The sequence below is a fragment of the Lutra lutra genome, chromosome 9 (genome assembly GCF_902655055.1).
Source record: "Lutra lutra chromosome 9, mLutLut1.2, whole genome shotgun sequence".
NCBI lineage: Eukaryota > Metazoa > Chordata > Mammalia > Carnivora > Mustelidae > Lutra > Lutra lutra.
The window spans coordinates 13,392,079-13,404,087 of NC_062286.1; the positions used below are offsets into that span (position 1 = coordinate 13,392,079).

The following is a 12,009-nucleotide window of genomic DNA, read 5'->3' on the forward strand; positions in this document are numbered from 1 at the left end:
GAATTTGTCTGTCTTGTCTTTTTTTTTAACTTTATTTTTTCAGCATTCTAAGTTTCATTGTTTATGCACCACACCCAGTGCTCCAGGCAATATGTGCCCTCCATAATACTCACTAGCAGGCTCACCCAACCCTCCACTCCCCACCCCTCCAAAACCCTCAGTTTGTTTCTCAGGGTCCACAGTCTCTCATGGTTTGTCTCCCCCTCCGATTTGCCCCAACTCTCTTCTCTTCTCCATCTGCCCATGTCCTCCGTGTTATTCCTTATGCTCCACAAGTAAGGGAAACCATATGATAATTGACTCTCTCTGCTTGACTTATTTCACTCAGCATAATCTCTTCCAGTCCTGTCCATGTTGCTACAAAAGTTGGGGATTCATCCTTTCTGATGGAGGCATAATACTCCATAGTGTATATGGACCACATATTCCTTATCCATTTGTCTGTTGAAGGGCATCTTGGCTCTTTCCACAGTTTGGCGACTGTGGCCATTGCTGCTATGAGCATTGGGGTGCATGTGGCCCTTATTTTCACTACATCTGTATCTTTGGGGTAAATACCCAGTAGTGCAATTGCAGGGTCATAGGGTAGCTCTATTATCTGTCTTGTCTTTGGTGAAAACTCTTTATTAAGGAAAAAAAAAAAGCAGCAGCTGATAAATAAGCTAGCTTTCTACTGGGATAACCACAGTTTCACAGGCACATTTGCTGTTATTTTTCTTTTTTCCCAGAAATATAGTGGGCGGGGAGAGACTTTAAAATTCAACCTGGAATGGAAGCAGCCAGCAGCCAAGCTATATAATAAATGTCACCTAGCTAATTAATGCAACAACTAACTTTTAAGAACCTACTGGGTGTCAAACAAGGTTGTAGGCACTTGGGATACGGATATGGTGGAGCTGAGGTCTGAGTGGGGAAATAATAAATATGATAAAAAAATAAAGTACATGTCTTGAAGTATATATTTAGGGAGTGATAAATGCTTAGGAGAAAAAATAGAGCAGGGAGTGGGGGGGGTGGGGGGATGGGAGTTTCAGTAGGGGTATTTTAGATAGGGTAGCCAAGAAAAGCTTCATTTGGAAGATATCATTTGAGTCCAGCCCTGAAGAGAGAGGGGAAGCAAGCCATGCAATCCCTTATGGATAGGGCATTCCAGGCACAGGGATCAGCCAGTGCAAAGGCCCTGAGGCAGGAATGATGAAGGAATAACAGGGACACCAGTATGCTGGTTGGGAATGAAAGAAAGAGGGGAAGGAGATGAAAACAGACAAATAACATGGGAGGAGGGGAGTTTTGCTTTGAGGAAGATGGAAGACATTGAAGAGTGAAAAAGAATGAGTGACATGGTATGAGTTACATTTTAACAGGATCTCTAGCTAATGGATTCTTTTCTTTTCTTTTCTTTTTAAAGATATATTTATTTATTTATTTGGCAGAGAGAGAGAGACAGACAGAGAGAGAACATAAGCAGGGGGAGCAGGAGAGGGAGAGACAGGCTTCCTGCTGAGCAGGGAGCCTGATGTGGGCCTGGATCCCAGGATCCTGGGATCATGACCTGAGCTGAAGGCAGCTGCTTAACTACTAAGCCACCCAGTCACCCTAGCTAATGGACTCTTAACCCTTTTTGTGCCATGGACTCCTTTGGTAGTCTGGGGGAGCCTATGGACCACTTTTCAGAACAGGGTCCTTAAATTAAAACAAAAAAACAAGAGCCACAAAATATAAAGGAATCCAACTGTATGGAAATACAGTGTTATCAAAATATTTAAACCAACTTACGATTTAGTGATGTATGTGCTTCTATATCAACTCCTTAAGGATAATCTAGCAGTAGGTCTGTAACTATCGTGATTTCAAGGAAATAATGAACTTCTGTGATTATTTTCTGAGACCTGGAACAAGTGTGCTATGATATGAAATTACCTGGAATTTCTAAAGGGATGAAGTCACTGGTCCTGCTATTTACTGCCCTGGGCCACTGCCTGCATTTTTAATTGGAGGAATAACTGAATTTTAGTTAGAGATTAGCAAAAACTAAGATTTTTACCCCTGCATCTGAATCCAAGGACCTCCTGAATTCTCTCTACTGAGTCCTGCTTTCCTTTCCTTTTTTTTCCCCAGTTATGTTATGTTAGTCACCGAAGAGTACATCATTAGTTTTTGATGTAGTATTCCATGATTCATTGTCTGCGTATGACACCCAGCGAGCCCTGCTTTCCTGTGCTGTTCGGGGGAGGTGAAGAGAGAAGTGGGGTAAATTCTTGAGATGTTGCCTACGTTTCTGGCCTTGCCACTGTCTGCGTTTCACAGACATTGCTGGATTCATTGTCATCCTAGGTCAGCAGTGCCTGGTGGATTGCTGTACCCAAAACCAGCCTCTAATTTTTCAGACGTTCTGGAAACGGCCATAACTCTGAGAGGTTTTGTTTTGTTTTTTTAAAGATTTTTTATTTATTTATTTGGCAGAGATCACAAGCAGGCAGAGAGGCAGGCAGAGAGAGAGGGAGGGGGAAGCAGGCTCCCTGCTGAGCAGAGAACCTGATGTGGGACTCGATCCCAAGACCCTGGGATCATGACCTGAGCTGAAAGCAGAGGCTTTAACCACTGAGCCACCCAGGCACCCCACTGAGAGGTTTTTTTAAAATGTCTGCCTGATTGGTTCTTTGTGGTTAAGTAGTTCAGGAGACCTGAGTTACAGTCTTGTTTCAGTAGATTCTCGGTATGGCCACCTGCAATCCGTTCTCCTTTCCTAAATCTGTCACTCACTCACCCGGGTTATCCCTGGCTCACGGAGGTGTTGGCTAGTACAGGTAGGATTCTTTATATTCTACATGAATATCTCTAGGTCACAGGGCTCCATTAGCCAGAAAATAGTTATTTTCTGGTCTCTGTGCATACCACAAGCTTTCTCGCCCCTGTGGCTTTGTGTGGGTTCCTTCCTCTCCTCGGAGAACGACCTTCTTACTCTTACTGTCTTCTTTACTTGTCCGTGTCTGACCCAACCTTCAGGCCTCAGCTTAAATGCCACCTGTTCCTGGAGTCGTGCCTCCTTCCTGATCCCAGAGGTACCCCTTACCTCCTGTGAATTTCCACGGCACCTCGGTACCTCTCCTCAGGGTACCTGACATCTTCTGGCTCATACGGAAATTATTTATTTACCTTTGTCCCCTCCTCTAACCACTTCTAACCAGCCATAAGCTCTGAGGGCAGGAGCCACGTTATCTTCTGTTCTCTGTAGTTGCCGGGACAGTGCCCGCCACAGAGCAGATGTGCGTGAGCAGCAGAAGCATATGATTCTACAGATGCCAAAGGAGACCATCGGGGAAGATCCTACCTCACCCAAATCTGTATGTTCACTTAGTGTCTAGCCTGTTCCCCCTTCCCCTCCCCAGGTACTGACCAAGGCTGCTTTTGATCTTTTATTTTTTCCAAAAAGAAATGACTATTTACTTATTATTTTATTTTGATTTATTATTTATTTATTTTTAAAAGATTTTATTTATTTATTTGAGAGAGAGAGAGAGAGAGAGCACAAGCAGGGGAACATCAGGCAGAGGGAGAAGCAGACTCCCTGCTGAGTAGGGAGCCCAACATGGGGCTTGATCCCAGGACCCTGGGATCATGATCTGAGCCAAAGGCAGATGCTTAATGGACTGAGCCCCCCAGGCATCCCGAAATGACTATTTACATAAGTGTTTCATCATACTTGCAAAGAAAGTCACACAGCATTGAGAGGTACAGAGTAGAAAACAAAAGTCACTGAATTCTAGCATCCAGGGAGAGATGCATTTAACACTGTAGTGTATATTCTTAGAGATTATTTTTTCCCTTTGTAAAGTTAGACCTCTTTTATAAAGATCAGATCATGCCATATGTTGTACTGTAATTATTTTGTCTTTGTACTTAACATATTGTGGTGACCATTTCGTGAATCCATAGGCAGTGGAGTGTTGTGGTTGAGAGGATGGTTTTAGAGCATTATTGTTTAAATTCAAGTGAGGCTCTCACTTAGTAGCTGTTGACCCTGGAGAGCTAGTTAATTTCTCTATTTACCAGCTCCTCCATCTGTAAAATGAATCCAGTAAAAATACTACTTGTTCAAGTTTTGTGAGCGTTAGGTGGGTTCAGACATGCAAACACCCAGAGGTACTGAAACACCTGCTTGAGTATCCGGGAGCTCTTTCTGCGATTGTTTCAGTGTTTTTAATGGCCACAGAATATCCCATTACCTGGCTACCCCCTGATTTGACGATTTCCCCATTGATGGACATTTAGGTTGCCTTTGACTTTTCACTTTTATGAATAACTACTGGTGCCCTGAATATCCTTGGATACCCATCCCTGCACACTTGTCTAATTTATTCCCTCAGCAGACAGTCTCAGATGGGAGACTGCGACTTTGTAATACACATTGCTACAGTGTCCTCCAGAAGGTTTCCTTTTGCCAGTTTCCATCACTATTACCATGGCATGATAGGTTTTTTCCCCCCTCTCCTCTCTAAAACGGCTTGCTCTCTAGTGCTCTTTTAATCACTGTGTTAGTGCAAACGCTTGAGGCATCAGCCATGGGAAACACAGGGACAGATGAGACTGAGCCCGGGTCTCCAGCCCCCTGGGTGGGCTGATTTGCCTGCCTGTGTCCTCGCTGCAGTCTGAGCCCCTGATTTTGCTCAATTCTGCTTCAGGGGGTTCCTGAAATGGGGAGGGAGCCAGGGGAGCTCCTTTCTGGGGCTGGTGGAACAGTGGCCCCCCACTCAGGGTGTCCCAGAACCCTGTTACCAAGTGCGGATGACCACACTGGGGTCAGTGGCTGCGATGTTTCACTCCCTCTTATGTGGGGCCCACCCTTCCACAGGGCTTTTCCTCGCTTTCTTTTCTGAAGAGGTGACTAGGTGACTCAGCAGCAGCTCGCTGTCTCCCTCTGTTCCCCAGGGAGGGTTGTCTAGGAACACAGAACCCGAGGAGAGCAAAATGGTGTTTAGTTACCCGTGCATCAAGCCTTAGGGACTTCTGGAGATGGTATTGCATTTACTCATTCTGGATGGCCAAGTGAAATATAATTTATATTAACTTTTGAAATATAATTTAGAGGCTTTGCTTTGGAAGGCACTTACTGGTTTCCTCCCTGAAGACCAGAACTTCTATAAATTCATTTTTAATCCCTGAATGTATTAGGTCCTGAGAAGTGTTCATTTTCTTCTGGGGACAGAGCAAAGATTTTTAAAAAGTCATTGCTAATTCAAGGGTTTCTCATGTTAACGTACGTCTTAAAATTTGATAATTTGGAAAAACGAAGTCATTCAGAGATATTCTTAGTAGTCTGCTGTCTGAATCAACTGGGAGGTGATGTAGTCTTCTGATTGCTTTGGATTATAAGATTTAAATATAAGGACAATTTTTCGGGCATCCTAAATCCAATTATAATGGTCTGATTGTGAGATTTTAATTTTATTTAAGCAAAACCTCAGACTACAACTCTCATTAGTTAATCAAGATAGAATTAAGGTTGAATTTCACCTTTTGTTAGTATTCTTATTATTGCATTACTCTTAGATTTTATTGAAAATTAGTCTATGATTGATAAATAGGGGCAAGACTAAACTGGCCTGTCGTCTTTGCATTTTTCCTGGGACATCAATGGGTTTCCACAAGACTGGAGCTTGGTCAGGGGTGGGTATGGTCAGCAAGAGGACCCCCACCTACAGAGAGCTGTAGTAAGACATCTTTCAAGCTGTATTAGTGTGCTGTCCTGTGCATAATCCTGGCACCAAAAATGTTAGCAAATATCAGATAGATTCTCAGAGAAAATCACTAACCTTTACTCTAGACTCCAATTGCGTGAAGCATGCTTCAGGTCTGAACAAAAGGTTAATTTGCCTCTTATCTTTTCTTACTTGCAAAATTTTGCTTGTCTGATACCAGAAATGCCATGACTGAATTCTAGAAGAACAAATATCCAGGGGAGCATCCCTGGCCCATGTCACAGACGTGTGACACAGATGAGTGCCACCTGCCATTCTGAGCTTTCTGAACTTCCAGCTTCCAAACGGGCATCGAAGATCTTTTTACTCTACTCCAGAGCAGTGGTTCCCAACTGGGGACTGTTTTGCTCTCTGGGGCACATTTGGCAATTTTTGTTGTCACGACCTGAGGGGAGAGGGAGGAGATATGCTCCTAGTTTCTTGTAGGTCAAGACCAGGGAAGCCACTAACCATCCTGTAGGACATTGGACCGCCCCCTGCAGGAGGATTGTCTGGCCTCAGAATAGTAGTGCCGAGGCTGGGGAAGCTCTTCTGGAGAGATTGTCAAGGGCAGGGTATCTCCGGGGAAGCTGGCTGCCTGTCAGGATGATGCTTAAAAGTGTCATTCACCTGGTGACCTTATCCCAGGTCAGGCTCAGGCTCTCTGGAAGCCTGCCAACTTCAGAAACTCACTTCCAGGCGTCCCACAGTTGATCAGACTCTAGCAGATTGACTCTTATAGAAACTTACAGAAAATGGAGTCACTAAACCTCTTCCTGCCTTATTACGTTCCACTAAGAGGTATATCTAGTGGACGGAGTGGACATGTTCGTGTGCTGTCTGTCAGTGAGGTAGGTGCCTGGAAGCTGAAGTCGCCATCAGGTGCCTTGGAGAGTCAGAATCAGAACAAGGAGAGGTTTTTGTGCATCTAATGATACCTGGAACTCTAGGTGTAGACACTTAAAAATCCACTTGGGATGTCCCCATCAGGGCTGGACAATTCTGCCTCTTCAGGATGAGACCTTTGGAAAGTGCTGGGAGGGGTCTTGGGCAACCAACTTAGATCTTTTACACTTTCCTCCTCTGCTTCCCTTGCTGACCAACTGCCTTTCATTATCCATATTGATTCTTTTAATTAATTTACTCTTTAGTCTCGTTGCCTTGGGGGAGAGGAATTGGTTCAATAAAAATGTGTCAAGCACAATTGTGTAACAGGGATAATGACTATGAAGACTGATATTATAACACTGTCCCTAACTGGAGGCTTCTCAGTCTAGTGGGTAGACGGAGGTGACAACATTTCAGAACAATGTGAGAAGGGCAGTAACAGGTACACTCAGGATTCTGGGCAAGTACATCAGACCCAGATCTATGCAGCAGTGTCCCTCAGAGTGTCTGTTTTGATCTCTCAGACACTGATTTTATAGTTTAATTTTTGGAGAGCCACCTTAGTCCTTTGAATCTGAGTCCTGGGAGACGGGCATTAGGAGTTATTATTACCCCTGGGTACTGTCTGCTTGTCCATTTGATTTTCCTCGTTCTGTTCCAAGATTGGATGTCAACTCTCTGGATGATGAAAGAGTCCAATAGGCCACTTAATCTTCACCGTTCCCTCTCAATAACGGAGCCAGTCATTTTGTGCATTTTTGAATGCTGTCATCAACCCACCAGGAAATACAGCCAAGCTGGAGGGTCCACCAGAAGGATGCTGTAGACGGCCTCCCTTTTTATAGTGAAGAGATTTTCCTACAGAGGCTAGCAATACTTGAGCGAACGTGTTGTGTTTTGCCATGATCCTACTGAATCACTCAGCAAAGTCAGAAGCCTGCTTAGGTACTAAATCACAGACGATCCCATCTTCTTCTGAACCATTACACACTGATGGTGTGGTGGGAACGTAGAGAATGGAACCATGTGGTGGGATGGTTAAGTAGGAAGGGGAGACTGTGTTGGATTTTTCTTTCTCCGGTCTGCTGGTTTGGGACACATCCTGCTCATTCCTCTCAGTCCTTCACTTTCCCTGACAACTAAATTTTTTTTATCAGTTACTCATATAGTTACATCAAATTTGATTTTCTGTGCTGAGGGGGCATTAGGCAGTCCTACCTCAGTTCGAATCCTGGCTCTGGCATCGACTGAGTTCAGGACATTGGACAAATCACTTCCCTGAGCCTCGATGTCCCACCTATAAAATGGGGATCACAACAGTTAACACTTTCAGTAGCTGAGGGTAGAGGTAATGTATGTGAAACTCCTGGAAGGTTCCTGGCATGTTGTAGGGACTCAGAGAATGCTAGTTATAATTTTACATGGAAAAGTCACGCTTAGAATGGGAATGCCCTAGAAGGGGTGTGAATTGACATAAATTCACACTGAGAGCTACTGAGTGGTATTATATCTTTTCCAAAAATCTAGTTTTTTGGATGGGAGTCATAGTGATGGAAAATGAGGCAGAACCCTGGCATTCTGAATTTGTGGGGAGACAGAGAGAAAAGGCAGGCTAGGAGGTTTTAATTCATCAGACATTGATGGAGGGCCTACTAAGTACCAGTTTTTGTAAAAAAAAAGAAAGACACACTTGGCCCCACTCACAGTCTGTCCCCGGGCCAGTCCTTCTGTGATGAGCCAGTGCCCAGCAGTGGTTGGGGTTTCTTAGAAGTGCCAAATAGCTTAAGTACTTTGCTCATTTTTTTCTTCATTAATTAATATAGTCATATCAAAGCTGTTTGCAGTTAATTATCCCCCAGCAAGATTAATCATACCTTCCTTTAATATGTGCTACATTTGGAAAGGTATCTGGCAGGCAGAAGAAGATTGTATGTGTGTGCTGTACCCTTGAGAAAAGGCACAGCAGCATTCCATCATTTCAGTGGGACTCAGATATTTGAGACTGACCCAATGTTGTGTTGCTGGGAGGCTGTGCAGAAGGAAGAGTAGGAGGAGGACTTTAACTCCTGAGTTGATTTTATTTATCCCTGCTGAGATTGCCGTACCTCTTCAGCTAAAGAGTCCCAGCTCAGAAATTCACTTTGGGTAAAGCTGCACATTTCTTTTTTTTCCTGGATCTTTTCTTGTTATCTTTATTAGAGGTGGAAATGCACTGAAGGATTTCTCTGGCTATTATTGGGACCAGGGTGTTCCTGCTCTGCCCCCTCTCCCTTGCCTCCTTGATGTTGGTAGGATACCGTGCTTTGTTTATTACATTTGGTCCTGTGCCTGGGAGCTCCTAGGGTAGGGAGGAAGGGGCAAGCACTGTATCTTGTGTGTGATCCCAAAGCCTATGATAATTCCAGGCAGATCTTAAGCTATAATGAATGTTTGTTTAATGACTGACGTAGCCAAAGGCACTTTTTTCATTTTCTTTCTGAAGCTCGGAATCAATCTTTCCTTCCTCCTCCCCACCCAGCCCGGGCCCCCTTTAAGACCTAGCATTGATTGGAAAACGTGAAAATCAATGGATGGATGCTTAGATACTAATATAAATCTATGGGAAGGCATCAACATGAAGAAAGGCTTACCTTTTTGGGAACTGGAACTTTTTTTGCTTTCTTTAATTTATTCAGAGAGAGAAATGTAAATTTGTCCTTTTGTTTTGGTACAAGCTTAAACTCCCTAGACACACTACACACACATCCATAGACACACGTTTAACCAGTGGACTCTGATCTAGCATGCATAATCACTTCTGATCTGTGAAATATAATAATTGACAAAGAAAGCAAAATCGAATCTGGCCAGGCTTTGAAACCTATTGATTTCAAATTAGAGCAGCAGTGTTAATTCTATTAGGGCAGTTACACTGAGAACCTGGTCTCTGAAATGGATTAAAATGTATTCATTTAGAAGCTTATAAGTATATCCTTGATAAATTAGCCAGGAAAATAATGCTCCTAGAAGAAACTGTGTGGGAAGTGAATAACCACAGTCCTAATTCTAGTGCCTCATTTTAGCTTTGGATGTTTTGTTGGCTTTGGGGTCAGTGGAGATGTCCCAAGTGTCCACTATAGTCAAAACCTGAGGGTCCTTAAGCCTGAGAATGACTGCAAGTCAGGTCCTGGGGCAACGATGTCTCCCTATCCCTGTGTCTAGTGAGAGGGATGCTTCCATGGAGGCGGGTGGAGGGGAAGAACACTCCGTCCCTGAGAGGAGATGGGTCTGATTGGTAAAGTGCCCAGATCACTGAGTCTGAGTTAGAATGTCTTGGGTGTGTTTCTTCCTTGGAGCTAAAACTTGACCTCTGGCTTCTTCTGCAGGTGAGAATGATTTCCCAGTGATTGCTTTTGGCCCCTTCAACCAGAAAACAGGATTCTTCTCTTCTTGTGGCCACTAAATGCCTCTGTGTACCACACACACCCGTGAGGGAAGAAGGGCGGAGCTTCTTGGATGATGATGGACGTTCTGCTGGACAGGATGAGGGCAGAGAGTGTACCATCGACACCACAAGGGTAAGAGCCGCCACTGATCTTTCCTCTGGCCCCATCACTAACCAGAGAGGGGAGAGTGAGCCGCACAGTACAGTGACAGAGAGGAAGGTCACATACCAGGGAGACTCTTCTGACTAACATTCGCTGGCAGATGGGGCAGACGAGTAAAGGAGGGAGGTGAGAAAGCCAGCCTGGAAGGATTAGGTTGGGTTCTTTTAGGGGAGGCACCAAGCCCGATTTGGAAGACTCAGTAGCTCTCATTGCCCACTCCGCCTTCGGAGATTTATGGCTCAAACTTGAGGAAGTAACAGCTGCCTTTATTGTGTTAAGATTCCATTTGAGTCCATTTAAGTCAGTCTGGCTTAAAATGGGCTGTGGATTGGTAAGTCTGGCTCAGGTCATAGAAGGGGGGTTCCTGGAAGTACATGGTTTGGAGACACATGTTGCTTGAGCCAAGTAATGTTGAACACATGTTGGATCAATTCCAATTAAACTTGAGATGTCCCATAGAAAAATCAGGGTTTCTGGGTCTCCTGGCCCACTGTAAGATACATGCGTGCTGACTCTCTGTTCCCACAAAGGACTCTGGGGCTGAACGAGCTTTGCCTCTGGAGAGTTCACCACAGTCCCAACCAAATTTGTTTAACTTACTTGTTTGGCTGCTGGAGGCATTTCATTTCCCCTTGTCTGGTCTAGATCTTTCTGCTAGCTCTTTGACAAAAACAGTGATAGCCTTTTAATTCTTCCGGATCAAAGCGAGTATCTTTCACTGGATTATGGACAGAAATTAGCATACGACTCTGAGACTGCGGAAGTGGCCATACCTGTTTCCTTCCATGGAACAGCTTAGGGTGTAGGGACACTACCTGTGGGGGGCAGGGGAGGAGAACTGTGAAAGGATTATAATATCTTGTGGGGGGTGCTAACACAACTGTGCACTGGGGGCTGTTGGGAGAAGGTGAGAGGGCTGAGGAACCAGGTGGGGGGACCTGTTAATTTGGCCCCAGTGCGTTCAGATTCTCCAGAAGTCTCCTGGACCCCAGTATGAGCATGTGTTTGTGGGTTCCCCCACAAAGGTGACTCCTGAGAGGGTATTACCTGCAGAGTTAAGGCTCCCCTCTTATGGTGGAAAATCTTTCATCCGTGATTCTTTGGGGGACAAAGAATTTCTGGCCCCGCATTTCTGGCCTCAGTAAATCCCCCAGCCTTCTGAGCAGTCTCTGCTTCGAGAGGAGCTGTTGGAATGACAGGATGCCTGGGCTTTGCAGAGAGGAGTAGCCACATAAAGAGAGGCCCAGAGGGAATGAGTGCAGTCCTGATCAGACTGTCCCAGGTGGAGAGAGCTCCCTCTCTTCCAGAAGGCTCTTTGAAGTTTCATGTACTCTCCAGGCTGGCGCTGGGCATGACCTTCTAGATGGCTTATAAGCAGCCGTTCATTTCCTGGAATTGCACTATTTTAGCTGCTCCGATGACACTGGTTTAGGAAGGTCTGCACTAAGGAATGCCAACATCTCGGTTTCTCAACCACACGGGCTGGGCTCTGCAGTGTCACTGACATTTCCCCGTGCTCTCCGCTCTTCTCTGCCCAGCACTGATTACCAATCTTCTGTTCCTTACGTGTTACACTGGTACATGGGGAGCTCGCTGGAAGAGAAGGTCAGGGAAGGGGCCCGGTGGGAACACCTCCATCCACAGGTGTGGACTGACTTTAGGTTTTGAATTCTGTTTACCTCTGCTTGTTTTTATTTGGAATATTCTCACAAGCCATGGGCAGAAATAGAATTTAGCATGAACCTACCATTTTTAAAAACATGAGTGATTGTTCTTTTAAATTTATTAGGATGAAA

The 12,009-nt window shown here is 44.7% G+C and overlaps 1 protein-coding gene across 3 annotated transcripts in view; it reads left to right on the forward strand.

Annotated features, from left to right (window-relative positions):
- The window catches only part of KCNS3 (potassium voltage-gated channel modifier subfamily S member 3), a 38,634-nt gene that overhangs the window by 14,803 nt on the left and 11,822 nt on the right, over positions 1-12,009 (forward strand). For 2 of the 3 annotated variants that reach the window (XM_047746689.1, XM_047746688.1), the window contains exon 2: positions 9,992-10,183. The gene's annotated coding sequence lies outside the window, so the exon portion shown is untranslated. Of the gene's footprint in view, positions 1-3,246; positions 3,345-9,991; positions 10,184-12,009 lie in introns of those variants that run through there. The other variant, XM_047746690.1, reaches the window with a different exon arrangement.